The sequence below is a fragment of the Carlito syrichta genome, unplaced genomic scaffold (genome assembly GCF_000164805.1).
Source record: "Carlito syrichta isolate Samal-C Ts95f unplaced genomic scaffold, Tarsius_syrichta-2.0.1 Scaffold313202, whole genome shotgun sequence".
NCBI lineage: Eukaryota > Metazoa > Chordata > Mammalia > Primates > Tarsiidae > Carlito > Carlito syrichta.
In genome coordinates, this window is record NW_007257298.1 from 247,669 (window position 1) to 266,352 (window position 18,684).

Sequence of the window (18,684 nt, forward strand, 5' to 3'; positions counted from 1 at the left end):
TAATTATTAGAACTTGTGTTAAGCACGACCCTTCAACAGTTAAATGCAGGCTGGATGTAGTGACTCACACCTGTAATCCCAGCACTTTGGGAAGCTGGGAGCATCACTTGAGCCCAGGAGATCAAAACAGCCAGGGCAACATAGCGAAACACCATCTCTACAGAAAATTAGCCAGGCATGGTGGCACATGCCTGTAGTCCCAGGTTACTTGGGAGGCTGCCACTGCACTCTCGAGATGTGAGTGCATTTATTCCTAAATATAATCCCCCATTACTATTCATAATCTTATACAACAATGACCTTGCTGTGCTCTCATACAAAGACTATTTGATGTATGGATTTACCTGCACTATCATTAATGAGAATGCCATCCTAAATCTATATTTGTGGCTTGGCTATTAGTAATGATACTAATATATTTCTATAATTTCTATATGAATAATATATTTATTTTGGCAATACTGATTTACAAATATTTAGTATTAGTAGTGCCTAATTTTAAAAGATTGAAGATCACTGGACTAAAAGTTAAAGCTCAAATCCCGTAGGATGGACTGAAAGACCTGGCCAGTCTTACCCCAACTCACCTTTGACAATTGCATCTCCAAACCCCTCACCTTTCACTATAAGCCCACCAGCCACACCAAACAGTTTATAATTTCACACTGGGATGCTTCCTACAATCAGTTTCACACATGACACTGTAATATTCTGGATTGTACTTTCTTCCCCCTTCCCCTGTTGAGCCTCAAGTTGCAACTTAAGTATCATTGCTTCTAGAAAGCCTCCTTTGGCTTCACAGAGGAAAGGCTTTACCCATTCCACTTTATCTCCCCCATCATCCCAGAATCTGCATCTTATATTTTCTTTGTTATATCCTCTTTGCTCTTTTTCTCACCAGAGCTTAGTAAGGTGTCTGACTTATTTTAGGGTCTCAATAAATGCTTGTTTATATTTTTCATCCCACACAGAAGTTGATAAGACTATCACTCCTAGGAAGGTTCAGACATGAACAAGTCAGCTGGAATTCCTCCCGAGTCTTTTACAAATTGACCCTTTCCACAAGCATTTAGACCAAGGTCATACATGCAAAGGTCCAAAAGGGACTAAGAAGGTAACACAAATGAATGAAGCATTTCAGGTGTAACAATTTGACATGGTGAGGTCTGTGGCAAAATGGAAAGCACATGTCTTGTTTAAGAGAGTGGCTGTCTCTCAACTCTAGTTTGCTGTTGCTATGTGGGAATGTGGACCTTTTGTTGATGGACCTGCTGATATTTTCGGAGGAGCTAGAGATCTGAATTTTCATATGAATATTTTGAATATTATCAACAAATCCCCCCAAAAAGAATGTCAAAACTCTACAAGAGAAGCCATACACAGCTGGGGGTTCTGCAGGACTTTTGGCTACCACGGCCAACCCTTAGTAAACAAGGCCTCCCAGGGCAACAGCAGGTTGGCTTTTAAGGATTTTAGCAGACTGAGCCATTCCCAGACTTTGTTCCGCTTAATGCTAGTTAAGAGACACTGTGTTAGGCAAAAGTTTCATAGTTTGAATAGTTTGGGACATTTGATAAGGTTAAGGAAGTTTTCATCCTCCTCTTGCTTCCTTTGTAACCATCTAAATCTAATGTTCACTTGGCATTATCTAGGGTCAACCTGGGTGGGAGACTTAGGGATCAGCATTTTCCTTTGGACTGTCTTAGGTAGAAGCCTTTTCAGTCTAGGGTGATTACCTCTCCCTTTCCACCTCCATGTCTAATTATACTCTAACACCATAAAGTATGGAAGAGACAGACCTGGGTTCGTGTCTGGATTCAGTCAATTACTACCTGTGTGATAATCGGTAAGCCAATGTCTTATCTGAGGTTTGCTTTTCTCAACTGCAAAATGGGAATTTTAATGCCCATCTCATGAAGTTGCAGTGAGAATCAAGAGTTAACACAGAGAGTGACAAGTGAGAATTCAATACATGTTAGTTCTTTTCTTTCCTTCAGATTTAAACATGGCAGTAATAATAACACTAACACCTACATAATGCTATGGGCCCAGTACTGTGCTGTTACCTCATGTTTCATGAGTGACTTCATTTAACCTTTCATATTATTATTTTCATTTTACAGATGAGGAAACCAAGAACAATTTAGTAAATAAATGACAGAGTTGAGATTCACCACAGATTAATTTGGGCTGTTTTTTGAAATGTATGTAAATAGAGTCATGTATGTACTTACATGTGTCTGTTTCTTTTACTCAACATTATGTCTGTGAGATTTATCCACATGGTTGCAAGTGGTTTTTTTTATTGCTGGGTAGTATTCTATTGTCAGCATACAGTATAATTTATCTATTCTTCTTTCAATGGACATTTGGATTTTTTTTCAGTATTTTGGTTCTTATGAAGAATACTGCCATGTTCATTTTAGTGCAGCTATATACTAAATATATAACAACAGATATATATATGTCTGTTGGTTTAATACTTAGGAGTTTAACTACCTCATCTTTAAGTAGGTCAATCTTCAGTTGTAAAATATACTATGAGTTTTCCAAAGTGGTTGTACCAATGTAACTTCTTGCTAGGAGTAAATACTATCTCCAGTAGTTCCATATCTTCACCAATACTTGGTATCTTCAGTTTTTAAAATTGTAGCCATTCTGGTGGATGTGTAGTTGTATCTTGTTGCAGTTTTAACTAGAATTTCCCTGATGACTACTGATATTAAAATATTTGTAATGTTTGTCGGCATAAACCTCATTCTTTTATGAAGTAACTGCTCACGTGTCTGCCTATTTTTAAATCAGTCTGCTTATTTTTAAAAAATTGATTTGTAGGAGTTTTTTAAAAGTGTATTTTGGATACAAGTCTTTTGTTGAATATATATGTGACCAGTATCTTCTCCCACTATGTGGCATGACTTTTCATTCTCTTAATGCATCTTTTGATTAAACATAAGTTTTTCATTGTAATGTGCTTTAAAGAATCAATATTTTCATTTTTGTTTAGTGTTTTATGTGCTTTATAAGAATGCTGTGTCCACCTCAAGATCATAAAAATATTTTCTTATTTTATCCTTGTTGTTTTGCTTTTCTTATTCAGTTCTCTGATCCAGTTTGAATTGATTTTTTTTTTTTTTTAATTTTACTTTAAAGATGTGGGGTACAATTCAGGGTTAGGTATGCAAATGTTCACTATGTAGGTACCCTTGTTGATGAGGTGTGCCCCCTTTCTCTCCCGGTAGATTCCTACAACTGCCAGTCCTGCTCCCCACCCTGCAGTTTCACACTACTGCCAATCCTTTTCTTACAGTATTATTATGATAATTGTTCAAGGTTTGCTTATGAGTGAGAACATATGATACTCAGTTCTTTGCTTCTGTGATAGATCACTCAGTATTATAGACTCTAAGCCCATCCAAGCTGCTATGAATTTCATAATTTTGCCCTTGTTTATGGCTGTGTAATATTCCATTAAGTATATGTTGAATTGATTTTTATATGTGATGTGAGGTAAGGCTATGGTTCCTTTTTGACTTGTGGATAGATAATTGATTTAGCACACCAATTAAAGACCATCATTTTCCCATCATAGTGCAGTGGAACTTCTGTCATAATTCAGATGGCCATATACATGTGAGTCGGTTTTTAAATCCTAGTCTGTTCTAATGATCTATTTGCCTATTTTTGCACCAATACCACTGTTCAAATAATGCAGCTTTATAATAAGTCTCAATATCTGGCAATGCCAGCCCTCCAGCTAAATCATGCTTCAAAGTAGTCTTTCTTGAAATGTATTTTTTAATTTTCTTTTCCTTAAGATATGTAAATAGTATGTTGAAAATGGTATAATTTTGCCTTCTTCCCTACTAATAGTTTATCTAGGTATAAAATTCTAAGTTGACAATTATTTTATTTTCCATTGCACTTTTGAGATTTATCTCCGTAGTTTTGGCTTTTATTACTGCTGATTGAGTAAATTGCATTGTAACTTTCAAATGACCAACCCAAAATACTTTAAGTCTAAAATAAAAGCAAAACTATTTATCACTAATTTTAAGAAGATAAACATTATGAATTATAAAAAAAGTTACCAAAGTGAATAAAGCTATTGTAACTATACAAAAAAGAACGTGTACAGTTCATTTTGGCTGGTTAATTTGAAACAGCTGTAGGTACTCTTTTTACTCACACCCTTTAGAATGGTCTCATTATCCTTGATGTTCTATAGTTTTCTTAAAGTGAATGTGTTTATCCTACTTGGTCACTTGCTATTCACTTTAAAAAATAAACCTTTAATTTGGAATAGTTGTATATTTATAAAATTATAAGAAAATAGTACAGAGTTCCTGTGCACCCCAAATCCAGCTTTCTCTATTATTAATGTCTAACATTAGTATGGTACATTTGTCCAGTTAATGAACCATTGTTGATTCATTGCTGTTAACTAAAGTCAGATTTTCTTAATTTTCCCCCAATGTCCTTTTTTCTCTGTTCCAGGATCCTATCTGGGGTATGATATTACATTTAGTCATCTAGTCTTTTTAGGTTTCTCTTCATTGTGACAGTTTTTTAGGCTTTCTCATTTTTGATGAACTTGACAATTGTGGAGATTATAGGTCAGGTGTTTTGTAGACTGTATTTCAATGGGGATTTGTCTGATGTTTTTCTCATGAAAAGGTAATGGGTTTCATGGAGGAAGATCACACAAGTTAAGAGCTATTCTCATCACATCATATCAAGGATACATACTATCAATATGACATCATTATTGCTATTAACCAAGATCACCTGACCTGAAACAGTGTTTGCCAGGTTTCTCCACTGCAAAGTTATTCTTGTTTTTCCCTCCCTTTCTACACTGTACACTTGAAAGAAACTCACTATATGCAGCTCACACTTAATAGTGATGAGTTATGCCCCATTTTTTCAAGGGCAATGCATCAACAAAAATTGTTTGAAATTGTGTATGTGGGTTATATTTATTTTCTCCCTTTGGGAGAATATGAACAATATGGACTCGTGGATATTTTTATACTTTGGCTTATAACCCAATACTATTTTATTTATTTTCTTGTTCAAATTGTTCTACCTTTCAGTTGGCTCTGTATCCTTTTGACATATGCCCATCATTGTATTTTTTCATTTTATTTTATGTTTTCATACTTTCTGGCACTACAAGATATTCCAGGTTCATCTTGTATATTTCCTGCCCCAGTCTTAGAATCAGTCATTTCTCAAAGGAGCCTTCATGCCGTGTATTGGAGAATGGCGTTAGAAACCGAGATCTGGGAGCAAGGTGTACTCTGCATTGCACTTTTTTTTTTGGTATGAAACATTTAATGCGTTCATCTTTTGGGGGAATTAAATGCATCACCACTGTATTACAACTGAGCCATTAACCTTGTAGGCTCATCATTTTTTTTGTTTTTTTTGAGTTGGAGTATCACTCTGTTACCCAGACTGGAGTGCAGTGGCCGCTCCTGGCCACCGCAGCCTCGACCTGCTGGGCTCCGGCGATCCTTCCACCTCAGCCTTCCGAGTAGCCGGAATTACAGGCACGCGCTACCACGCCCGGCTGATTTTTGATTTATTGTAGAGATGAGGTCTCGCTGCCCAGGTGGGTCTCGAACCCGCGGGCTCAGGCAATCCACTCACCTCAGCCTCCCAAAGGGGCGGTATTACAGGCTGAGCCACCGAGCCCGGCTAGCCTCATCATTAACTGGTTCACCTATTTGATGTATCTGAGGAATCAGTTCTTTCTGTTGAGGTTCAAGAGAAAAGTCTTTTGAGAAGTGGGCAAGTTCTTTTTGTATATTTTACAAAAGCTTTATTCAGTCAATTAACTTTTTCATCATTCATAATGTTTATCTTCTTAAGATTAGTGGTAACTGGTTTTGCTTTGTTTTTAGCCTTAAAGTGCTTTTGGCTGGTTATTTGAAATACATTTGTAACGTTGGCCTTCTGCTCTAGGAATTTGTTCTTGGCCATTGTCTCTCACTAGACCTTCAATACTGGTGTGCTCTTCTTAAGCTCCAACTTTGAAACACAGTTTTCAATTATTAATGTTATTTTGATTGACAAATTTTAAGTGTATGCATTTATAGAGTACTATGTGATATACTTCATATATTTTGATACATGTATATTTTTATGATATACATTTTAATATATGTATACATTGTGGAATGAATAAATCAAGCTAATCAACATATCCATCATCTTGTTTACCTAGCTTATGGTGAGACATCTGACTTTTACTCTCTTAGTTATTTTTAAAAATATATTATTTTGACTGTAGTCACCCTGCTGTGCAATAGATCTCAAAACCTAATCTTCCTCTCTAAAACTCTGTACCCTTTAATCCAATTTGATCTCAGGCTACCTTGCTAAAATTTGCAAGTATGATCTTTTCATATAATGCTTCTCTATCATTTTTTCCATTATTTTCTTCTGGAATTCTTACAAAATGTTTGAAAGAATCTGAATCTCTCTGCCATGTATATTAAGTGAGCTTCCTTTTTCTACTTCTTTTTCCTACTTCTTTTCTGCCTCTTCTTTGTCTTTTTTGTATGTGCTGTGATCTGGTGAAGTCTTTAGTACTGTATTCTCATTTAATCATTCTCTCTCTCACTGTCTCTAATCCAGATTTTTATTTTATTAAATTGTTGAATTATTTCCACTGGCACATTTTTCATTTCCAAGATTTCTAATTAGTTATTTCTTTTTCTTTCTTATTAATATTTCATTCACAGATCAGGTCAACAAGTCATCTGGTGGCTGGTTAGGGTTCTAGTCTTGTTTTTATATATTCTTTTAAGCCATAACCCCACCTCAGACAGTGGGTCAGCAGCTGTTTTATATATATATATGTAATATATATATATTACATAAAGTGATAGTAAAGAACCCACCTCAGCCTGTGGTCTTAAGCAGTGAGCCAATTATTTTTTCCCCACACTTAATTCTTTTTAGCTCCAGGAACTGAACTTTAGCAGTCACTTTACTCTATTGGCTGGAAACCCTAATATATTATTTATTCTTATGATTTATTCACATTTATGCCAAATGATAGAAGTTTTTGTTTTACAGTGGTAAAATTTTCTTTTAAAATTATATTTATTTATGAAAATAAATAATTTAAAGAAAAATACAAAGTAAATAATAGTGCAAAATAAAATAAAAGTGATTGAAATTTAAGAGATCTAGCACTGAGCCACTGTCATTCTGATTCAAATGTTATTGGCAGAACATTGGCAGGACTAGAAACTGGATTGCCTCATGGCCCAGGTTCTTACACTGGGCCTATCCTGCAGAGTAACCTGTACAGGTAGTCCTGTGCAATTAATGACATCAGTCACTATTTGGCAATGGGACATAGATTTGAGACATCATGTGTCCAATAATGCTGAGGCAGGGTGAGCATGTAGGCCAGGGTTTGGGAAACATGAACATTAGAGACCTTCTCAGAGGTCTGCTTGTGGGGACTGCTTGTGGGGACTGCTGTATCTCACACTAACTAGCCAAGGACAGTCATCCTATGAGGTGAGGGATCATGGTTCTGATGCTTGGTAGCAAGGATGGAGAATCCTGTGTCCCTTTCTGGGCACAACGCCTGACTCTGAGGTTTGGGGATAAATGACTTACCTACTCCAGAAGTGACTCACTAAAGTTTGGAAATTCTCAGTTGCAACCTGTGTTTTAAGAAAAATTACTCTTATCATCTCTGACTAGTAACTAGCAAAATCAAAGTGAAATATAACTCAGTGGGAGATGAGAAAATTATTTTTAAAAATCTTCATATTAAGTTGCAAAACACAATAAGGAAAAAGTAAAGAAATGCATGTAACAAATCTTAAGACATTAACTGGGTAATTATGCCAATTAACACTTAATTTTATCTATGCCCATCACATTTTATATATAATAGCATCATAGGTAACAGTTATGGCTGTAGACCTCTGAAAGTTAATTAAAATCACTGAGACAGAACCAACAAAAGTCCATTTTTTTCTAATTCATTGAAGTTTAAATAATTAATTTCTAATCTGAAAATTTACTCCAAATGGAAACCTTGAAAGCAAGGGCAAGAGACAGGTTTTCTTTCTTTCCTAACAATTCCTAATCATCAGACTTTTGTTGCTATACCTCCCCTGAGTTTTCAATTGAGTCAGAGTCTGCACAAGAAGCAGTGAGGTAGGTGGGATGTTAAGTACCCATGTCTTCCAAGTTCCTGATTTCTCTCTGGTTCCTCAGGAAATAATGCAAAGGCTGCCCTGCCAGGAAATGGGCTTCTCCTGGGTGCCCCAAACTCAGCAGATGCAGTCAAGAGTGTTCTTAGTTCCTATTCCATCCAGGAACCCTGTGAAAGTGTAGGCTGAGGTGACGAACTGAAATGAACAGGTTGATTGTTCCTCCACACCTCATTTCTGGTGGGGGCTGGGATCCCTGGGGTAGCTGTGTGTATAGCCTGTGCAAATCAAAGCTGGCCTATTCGATGGTGAGAGCAACCATGGATAGTCCAGTGACCAGAATTCTGGATTGTCCAGGGAAACCCTGTCTTTAGGGGCCTGCCACATGATAGGATTTGTGTGTGCACATGTGTGTGTTTTAAATTACAGGCCCTGATTAAGCCAATGTATTCTTGATCAACTTATTCTTGATTTTCTAAAAATTATGTAAACTGTAGTTTCTATTTTTCAGCCCATCTCCACTGCCTGTGAATTTTGCAGGGCTGAACTTTTATTTTCTATACATCTGTTGAGTAAAACCAAGCCAGCCCAATTTAGGGCCCACTTCTTTCCCTCACAGAGCTACATAATCGCTTCGTGGTGAGGTGTCTATGAAGAGCTTCTCAGAGAATTCTGATTGGAAAAAAGGCTAGCTGCAGCTAAATGCAGCCTCCTTCATTTTTGAGTAGGTTGTACAAACGCATGTTTTCTCCTCCCTTGATCTGGTTCAGTAACTTTTGCCCAGAAAACTAAAGATGATGAATACATACGAAACATATGTTTATGGATCTGTGACCACAGTTGCCAAACTTTTTATCAGTCTTCAGGTAGGTTCCTAGAATCCATTAACTACACCAACTGGCTGCTAAAGCATGTGTTTAGAATATGTTCCCTTTGTCTTGTCTTTTATTAAGTATTCATCAAATCAATCAACTGATTAATCAATGTTTATCAATCATCTCCCACAACCACCCAACTCTATTAGGTTATAATGTTAAGAGGTGTACTAAGCTACGAAGAACATGGAAGCAACTAAGTCTGAAAAATAAGTGACCTTTGTGTGTTTTGCCTTATTTGATGCCAACAATCACATCTGTGACTGTTCCCAAGTCACAGCTATGACTTGGGACCTGTAGCAACATTTCAAATGTGTCTGATCATGCCTGTCATATCTTCTGTGCACTCTATTTCTTGTGCACTTGCCTTGCCTCTTTCCTGGACTATGGGTTCCAAGAGAAAAGGACTTTAGTTCATCTTTCATTTCCTGTAGCCTCTGGCCTAGGGCCTAGTACCTCCTAGGTCTCAAAAATACTTGCTGATACTTTTGCCAGTGTTGGCACACCAATTCTGACAGATGACATTTGAGTTACAATTTACACCTGACATCTCGGATCCTCTTGGACCATGACCATAAAAAAATGAATTTATCTCTTTGTCTATTTTCTGTTTATATCACTTATTGATTTGTGTGTGTGTGCTTGAAATAACCAGGCCCCAATTAAGCCAACTTATTCTTGATTTTCTAAAAACTATATAGACTGAAGTTTCTATTCTATAGTCCAAATTAAAATATATCATTGAAATTAAAGTAAATCTACAGGAGTGCTATTAGTGTATTCAAAGCCAAATGTTGATAATAATGGTATTTACTTACTGAAATTTAGCAGTATTCATTCAAAACAACATGTAGCCCTAACTACCTTAGACCAAAGAATACCAGTGACCTTAAGGTTCTGTTCTCTAATTAGATAGAAAAATCATTCCTTTCCCTCTTATTAACTGTCTCTTTCCCATTATTTTCTGTCACTTTAAGCAGAACATTCATTTGAAAGAATTAATGAAATATGAAGATTGAAAAAGGATGAATCACCTTTATTTATAAAAGTTAAAAGAATTTCCAGTAGTTGCACTCAGTTAAGTCTTCCTTCTAAGTACAACTCATGTATATATCAGAATATTGATTTGCTCTACTCATTTGCAACTGCCTTGGTATGAGCAAGGAAATGGGATTCAATCAAAAAGATTTCACGGGGAACAACCCTAGCAGGACCAACCAACCTCTCCTTGGGAAAAAAGCAGAGCCTGACTCTTTCTTTGTAGGAGGAAGATCTTTTCTATAGGCCTGATATGTTTTGCCTTTATCAGGACTTGTGATGATGTTTTACTTAGAAAATCACAGTCCAGTTTGGGATGATAGTTGAGGACGAAGCTCTTGAGCTCTGCATCTGACCTCAGGACAAGATGATAATAGACTGTCAAAGCTGCATAGGGCCTTAGATGCCACAGAGGCAAATACCTATTTTTACAGAGGAGGCAGGTGGGACTCAGGGAGGGAAAGGGGTCTTAATAAGGCAGTGGATCCTAAACTTAGCCAGCCATCACTGCTTAGCCATCCTGTCCATTCAACAAATACTTACTACACATTATTCTATGCCAGCACTGTTCTTTGTGGGGAACACAGTGGTGGTTAAGACTGGTATGGTCCTTACCCTCATGGAGCTTATATTCACTAAACATATACCTCATAGAAGAAAACAAAGCACAATAATGGTCAGAGTAACCGGGGAAGAGGGAGGAGGGCCAGGAAGGGAAGGTTTGTGCTGAGAACTGAAGAAGGACTAGAAGTAGGATCTCAAAGGGTGGGGCTGGGATCATTCTAGACAGGGGGAACAGCAAGCATATAGGATGGAGAGGAGCTTGATATGTTTAAGGAATGACAGAGCATGGTGAGCAGTGGGGAGAGAGGAAACAGATGTGATTAGAGGGACAGGACAAGGCCAGGTCAGGTAGAGACTTGTCGTTGTACTGAGGAGTAGATTATTGTCATGGGAAGCCAACTCATCATCAAAATGAACTTCTTAAAAGGGTATTTCTAGCCAGGCGTGGTGGATCATGCCTGTAATCCCAGCACATTTGGAGGGGGAGGCGAGAGGATTGCCTGAGTCCAAGGGTTTGAGACCAACCCACAACTTGTTGAGACCTCGTCTCTACCATAAATAAAAAAATTAGCCAGGTGTGGTAGTGCACACTTGTAGTTCCAGCTACTTGGAAGGCTGAGGCAGAAGGATCCCCTGAGCCCAGCAGGTCGAGGCTGCAATGGCTGTGAGCATGTCACTGTACTCCTGCCTGGGTGACAGTGAGAATCTGACTCAAAAACAAAAAAATTCTTTGTTGTTGCTGTTGTTCTAAAATAGATTGAGAATGAGACAGGAGTTTTGATAATGAGTCAGATCAGAAGATAGCCCAGCACAGTTACTGGCCAGTTTCTGTATCTACACATCAGCTCCTTTCATTGTATTTAGGACACTCTTGTAACCCTCTGGGCAAGATTGAAGGGAATGTGGTATTACCCATTACACAAACAAATTATGATGAGGCTGAATTTTAGCCACAAACACAAATAATTTCACCTAAAATGATATAGTGATTATCTATAAGCATACTGTGGTATAGATTAGCTAAATTTGAAAAAAACAAAACCATCAAGGCCTTCTGTTGATAAAGCTGATGAATTTATCTCCTCCCCCTGGTCAGGCTGGTCATCCCAGTCCAGACCCAACCACATTTAAGCCACCTCACACAGATGAGAATCTCTCCTGGTTGCATCACAGGCTGATAACTCACAAGGTGGCAATCAGTGAGTCAGCACCAACCTCACAGTGGGACAAATGAGGACTACAGGGATAGACCTGGGGCTGCTGGTGCCCCTAGATTGCCTTCAATGACCTGGAAGGCCAGGATCCGGCTGGTGGTTGGCGGTTGTACTTTATGCCACCAGTCCTAGCACTGGGGGCAACAGATGGGTACCTAACAGGGTCAGCACATACCTGGGGAAGAAAACACATGACCTAAATGTTAACTGGCCACCAGCCATCAAAATCTCCCAGATTGCATAAGAACTCACATGCCTGGGCCTTCCCAGTTGGTAGTTGAAGCTCCCATCAGGCAGAGCTCTCAAGTTCAGCACCTGGGGACCTGACTGGGAATGCTGCCTCTGCCTCCTTACTAGCTGTGTGACCTTAGGTAAGTCACTTAGCCCCTCTGGGGCTTGCTTGGCTTCTCTGGGTAGTGGGAAAGGTGAACGAGGCCTTGCCAACATCACAGGGTTATATATGAAGTAATGTGAGTGAAAGGGACTTGGAAAGGTAGTGGCACCTAAAATGCCTTCCTGGGCTTTACAAGCACTGGAAAGTGTGGGGGAAATACTTCAAAGAGTTGATGTGGATGGTGGAAAGGATCAAAAGGCAAACATTCTGGGGAAAGGCTACAGAAACTGAGACTTTGTCCGCACTAAACAGAAAAGGTAGAGGGTTTTATTCCAGCTGTGACTGGTTCTTACTCAGAACATTGTGACCAACTTCTTTCAGGTCTCCTGAGGAGAAAATAAAATAAATGCATAATAAAAAGGGGATGTACTCTATCTCTGAAGAATGTCTTGAGAGAGTATTAAACACCGGAATGAGTTATTAAAACAAGTTTGGTATTCTTTCTCTGGTGGCCTTAGGAGAGATTTGTACCTGAGTGTAGGTGGTTTGGATATGATTCTGGCTGAAGACAAGGGAAGACACTATAAACTGAGCTCCCTTTTTTGGTTCCTGAAACTAAATTCACAAGAATTTCTAGGATGTGAGCTCCATGAAGACAGGGAGTTTTGTTGACTGATGCATTTCAAGTACCTAGTATGGTACCTGGCATATGATAGGTGCTTATTAAATGTTTGCTAAATGAATTAAGGGGCACCATGAGCTTGTTTGGATATTTTGGAAGTGAGAAAAAGAATTTGGACAAGGTGTCTTGGAACTCTTCATCAGAGATTTGCACGGGGTGGGGAGAGAGTGAAGTCCATTTAGGTTCAACTACAACCACCTAGCTTTACATGCATATCGGGTTCAATATGTCATTTTCCATGTGTTTGGTAATGGTCTATTCAAGTTGACACTATATGAGAACACTTCGTGCCAAAAAACACGTGCCAAAACACTTTGTGCCAAAAAAACAGGGTTTGTTGTTGAAAACAACAGCAACAACAAACCCTGAAACACAAGAAAAGCAAAGGCATAAACCCCTCCCACCCCTAGGATTTCTGAGTCACAGATGAAGGGACTAAAATGGTCATTTGAAGCAAGTCTTTGGTGTCTCTTGTTTCATGAAATTCAAGCAGAGAGAAGAAATGACCTAAATTGTTCTAGTCCTCATCTTTTTGAAGTTTCCATGAGCTGTTGCCTGAATAATCATATTTTTAAAAAGCCAACTGTGTAATTCTAAAACACTGGGGGTTGCCAGGTCTCTGGAGAGACTCTGATTGTGTGCTTACAAGGCCATTGATTGAAATTGTTCTATTTCTCAGTGGAGAGCACATTGGAACCACAATGACCCTTGAGCAGAAACAGTCATTCTAGCTAATTATGAGGTTTCAAAAAAGAGTGTGACCCTGTGTCTGGGCCTGTTATTAGCATCAGGAGAAGCAGACCTGCCAAGGACTGTTCCAAAGGCCCCCAAGACTCCAGGGGCACCTTACCTTCTCCCACATGGAAAGAAGTACACAGATATGGACCACCCTCCCATGTGAGAAGGAAAAAAAGACCAGGTTGAAGGGCCATGGGATATATCAGCAAGCAAACAAGCTAGAAGTTGAGTTCAGTCATTGATACCTTGTCCCTGTCCTAGAATCATAAACGTTGCCTCCTGCCCTCCCAAAATCTACATTCATCCCTGTCGCTGAAGGCCCAGCAACACAATTATCCTGGGAAACAATTAAATTTGCAGTATGCGCCTTGCATTTTTTAATGTGTTCTAAATCTTCCTCTGATTCCTCACGAAACGCTGGCCAACCACTGTTAGGGCAGGCATGCACAGCTTCATTCTAAAGATGAAGGAACAGAGGCTCAGAGAGGTTAAGTGGCTCGTCTAGTTACACAGGCTAGGGGAGGTACTGGGAGCACCAGCGACGGAGTCAGACTGCATGGGTTCACAGCATGCCACTTCCACTTAATTAGGTAATGGCATAGATCGAATGTATGAGAAGATCACCCAGGCAATTCCCCGACATAGGTTGCACCAAGGCTAAAAATGCCCCTTACGTAGCAGTCACTAGATTTTGCACTTGAATGATCTTGAATAGGTCATTCACTAATCTATTCTTCCTAAATTTTAAATTTCTATTCCACATTCTCAAATCTTGGAAGAACAATAGTGCTGCTGTTATGCGTGTTTATCTTACTTGGGGAAAAAAGTGCTCTATTAACTAGATTATTGTTAATCTAATCCTGTGGTTTGGGGTTCAAACCTGAATTCTGTCACTACCTAGCATAATGTGTTCTTAAACAAGTTTCCTAAGTTCTCTGTGCCAGATCTTAGCTTTCCAAGTTTAGTGGAAGTTTTCCACAAAGATATAACTTGTTTTAAATTACATGCCAATGACCTCTACCTTCTGGGTTCCCTTTTCTTCTCCTCAGTAATGGTATTATCAATATTCTTGAAAGGTGAAGATCAGAATTGGGGAAAATATAACTTGACTACTTCATATATTTATATATGAAGTAGAGCTACTCTTTGGGTTGTTCTACATCACATCACATGATGTACTTGAAGCATGCGGGCTTTGGTGACTGAGAGAACAGAGTTCATATTCTAATTTTGCAATGTAACTGTTTGAACGTGGACCAAGCTGTATCTCTTCTTTGAGCCTTAGTTCCCCCATCTGTAAAATGGGAATAAACAACCCTATTTTTTCAAGGTGGTTGTAAGAAGTAAAGCAACAAACCTAGAACAACATAGTATAGTGTCTGGTGCAGAATGGGGAGCCAGTAAGAGTAAAAATTTAATAGCTAACAATCACTGAATGCGTACTATGTACTGACAGTATGCTATGGGCTTTACATACATTATTATGCTTAATCCTCAAAACAACCCTATGATCATTTTGTCCACTTTATAGATGAGGAAACAAAGGCACGGAGGAGTTATGGAACTTGTTTAAGAACATATAGCCAGGTAGTGGCAGAATTCAGGTTTGAACTAAGGAGCACAGGATTTAAATCCAGGCTATATGGGCCTCCAGAGTCCACAATTCTAATCATAACCATAAGAAAGAGTGACCATTCTTATCAGAATTGTTCAGTTATGTATTGTTCAGTTGCACGGTTTTTTTTTTTTTTCTTTTTTGGTTTAAATGCTGTGGAACAACTGCTCTGACAATAGGATGCACTGACTTGCCTGGTTCTTTTATCATTATAAAGACAAAGCTCCTATAAGGAGTCTGACATTATTTCGAAAAAGAAAAATTGCTTCCCATAACATAGTGATATAAACAGGCAAATTCATGAGTTTTCTAGTTACAGAAAACTTAATTTTTCACACGATTAGAAATAAATTAAATGCATAAACTGAAAGATTAAAAATGTGACAAAAGTATAATTTGGAATGGAGATTATGCTTTGAGTCTTTGTGATCAGACTGACAGACTATCACTTATTAACCTGGACGCCAAGTTGATATGTATCACGTCTTAAACAATCATGACAAATGAGGCACTGATTTGCCTTTTATCTTTTGCCAGCAATGGTAAAGTGATCTGCAGATCTGACATGCTTTCTACTAAAAAACTGGATTTACACACTCTACTCATTTAAAATGGGATGAAATGTACATTGCTTGCCATTTCCTTATTGAGAAATAGACAACTAAGGTATGTTATTTTATTAAGACCATCATAGAGACACAATGCTCATGCCAATAAGCATTTTTGTATATGTTCTCCTTGCTGAAACCTTTTGGCAGGTTGTCATTCTTTTGCAGTGGAGTGGTAAAAGAAAAATCTCAAATGTAAAAATTACAATGCCAGGTTATGAGCCAGAAAAAGAAATGGCAGAGAAAAGAGAATGGCAGAGAATCATAGAGATTTAAAATCTCTCTGGAGAAGCTTCTGAGGAAGGTGCCTGTATTGGCTATCCTCACCCTCAGCTCCAATGCACCAGGCTTGGAAGATGACCTGGGAAGCTTCCACCCACATTGGACTTTCTCTGTTCCACAAATGAACTTTGCTTCCTCCCACCTTGGGGCCTTTCAACACCTGTTCTTTCTCCCTGGAACACTCTTTCAAAGGATCTTCCTCCAATCCTTGCACATCCTTCAGATCTATGATGTCTTCCTCAACCTTCGAGACTTGATTGGGTCTTTTGTCCTTTTCTTTCATTGAGATCAAGCATTGTCACTGTTTGCAATTGTGTATTTGTGATGCACCATGTTCCCGTGAGGCAGGAACCAGACCTGGTTTTAGGCACTATTGTATCCCCAGAGTTTGGTGTAGTACTGGACACTAGTGTATACTAAAGAAATATCTAAAGGGAACCTGAGCACCCACTGCTTGGACCAGTGCCACTGCTTCTACAAAATAAGATCACAGAGCTCTTACCTCCTCTTGTCCGGATTATTTGTGCCAGTGACACATGGCTTTGGTTGCACATTGGACTGGTGCAAAGCAATGCTCTCCTCAGGCTTCACAACAATTTTGGCTGGCATAGCCTGGGCTTAGTTTATATCGGATTAGTAGTGAGGTGCAGAATGTAGAAAACCATTTATCTGTTTTTCAGCACACAGGGGTGCCTTTAAGAAGCCTTGCCTGGATGGCAGAGTTAGCGACTGGCCTGACTTTCACTGAGATGCACATATTCTAGGCCATTGGAGTTTAGGATCCCTACTCGCATGTGTGTCCATAGTTAAGGGAAATTTTGACACTCCTCTGTCACCCATTCCTGTAGTAATATTAGTTTGGAAGTGAGCAAAAATGACATTATAATAGGTAGACCCTCTAATGATATACAAAAACATTTCTTAATAAATCAAAATGCAAATGTTAACAAATTATTTGTGGCATGCCTCATGGATGATCTTGATTCATTTACCAGACTGTAAATGAGAACTGCAAGTCTGAAAAAAAAAACAACCTGAAAACCACTCAGAGAGGGGACTCCTAGGACCAGCTAGAACATTCGGGTTGCCTCCCCTGCTTGTTCCCCCACCCTCACCCCTAACCCCAGGAGCAAGCCTACTAAAGGGCTTCGCTGCTTCCTTACTATTTTGCTCTCTGGCTCTGGAATCTGGACAAAGGAAATTGGAATCTGGCTTCAATTCGCTACTCTTTTAATAACCCTGATAGATCTTGGATTGGCCCATTTGCTTGGGCATTTCGACAACTTTATTTCAAAGAAAGGTTTTTGCTTGCTTATTTTTAAATCAAAACAAAAATATCCAAATACTTAACAGTAGGGGCCATGGTACATGTTTGTATTCAACCCCTGCATTCTCTCCCCTCTTCTGCTACCCAGTACAGTGTCGCTCAGTAAACATCTTTGAATTTTTCATCTTTTCCTACTTCTTTCTATTCTCACCTCTTCTTGCCTCCAGGAAAGATACTGTGGGGTTGGCTTCTCTTATGACAGCACTTATTAGTATTCTGGCTTAGTGCCAGCCTGGTCATTTTATTCATAAGGAGAGTCTGGAGAGCCCAAGATCTCGAATTTTTCCTTTACACTGGGGCAGAGCACGTCGATGACAGTCCCTTCTCCCTTACCCTTAGAAAGCCCTAACCTCAGCTTTCCTCAGAAATGCCACACACACACACGCAAAAATTTTTTAAAAAGAGAAATAAAATTGGCAAAGGTGACTTGATTCTTCCCTAGTGGGCTGAGTGAACTACTGTTCACTTTCCGGAACTGGGTTTTCCTGAGGGCATGATGTAGTGACCACTGTGCACTGTTCTTGGATTCAGAAGACTCGGTTGCAAGTTTGGATACGACCACTTACCAGACTTACCAGGTGCGTGACTTTAGGCAAGTCACTTTAGCTTTCTAAACCACGGGAGGGGTGGGGGAGGCCGGCTTGAAATGAGTGCGCCTTGATTTTGTTCCATAATCTGCATTATCCATATTTGAAGGTTTGTACTTAGAGATATTCTTGAAAAAATTACACGAAGTATTTACTGACCCGTTTCCTCCTGCAGAGGTGGAAGAAAGGCCTCTCAGGATTGGCCCTAGGCACCTGCCCCATTCTCCCCGCCGGGGCCAGCAAGGTCTCCCTGCTGCAGCTGCCCATTGCCCCTGCCCCCAACCCATTCCCCGCGCACCACGGGCTTGATGCAGTGCAGCTCAAGGGGGTGTGCGTCCTTGGAAAGCTCCGGAGAATTTCAGAGAATATGTCACCCCCACTGCGTCTAACGTGCTTTCAGGACTCCTCGGTGAGACCCCCTCCCCTATCGGACCCCCACTGGCCTCTTCCTTCGCGAAGGGTGGCAGCCAAAGGCAGCACGGCTCCCCCTCGTCTGGGCCGCCCCCAGCGGGCGGCGTCCTGCTGCCTGCGCCCAGCTCGCCTGGCTCTCCGGCGTCCCGGAGCTCCCCCTCGGGGCGGCGCGCGGCGACCGCCGACGGGCTTGGCAGCAGCGCCAGCCGCGGGGAGGCCC

General features: G+C 39.6%; 1 pseudogene; it reads right to left on the reverse strand.

Moving 5' to 3' along the window:
* Positions 1-5,678: 5,678 nt before the first annotated feature.
* On the reverse strand, positions 5,679-5,988 carry LOC103272753 (annotated as a pseudogene).
* Positions 5,989-18,684: the final 12,696 nt, after the last annotated feature.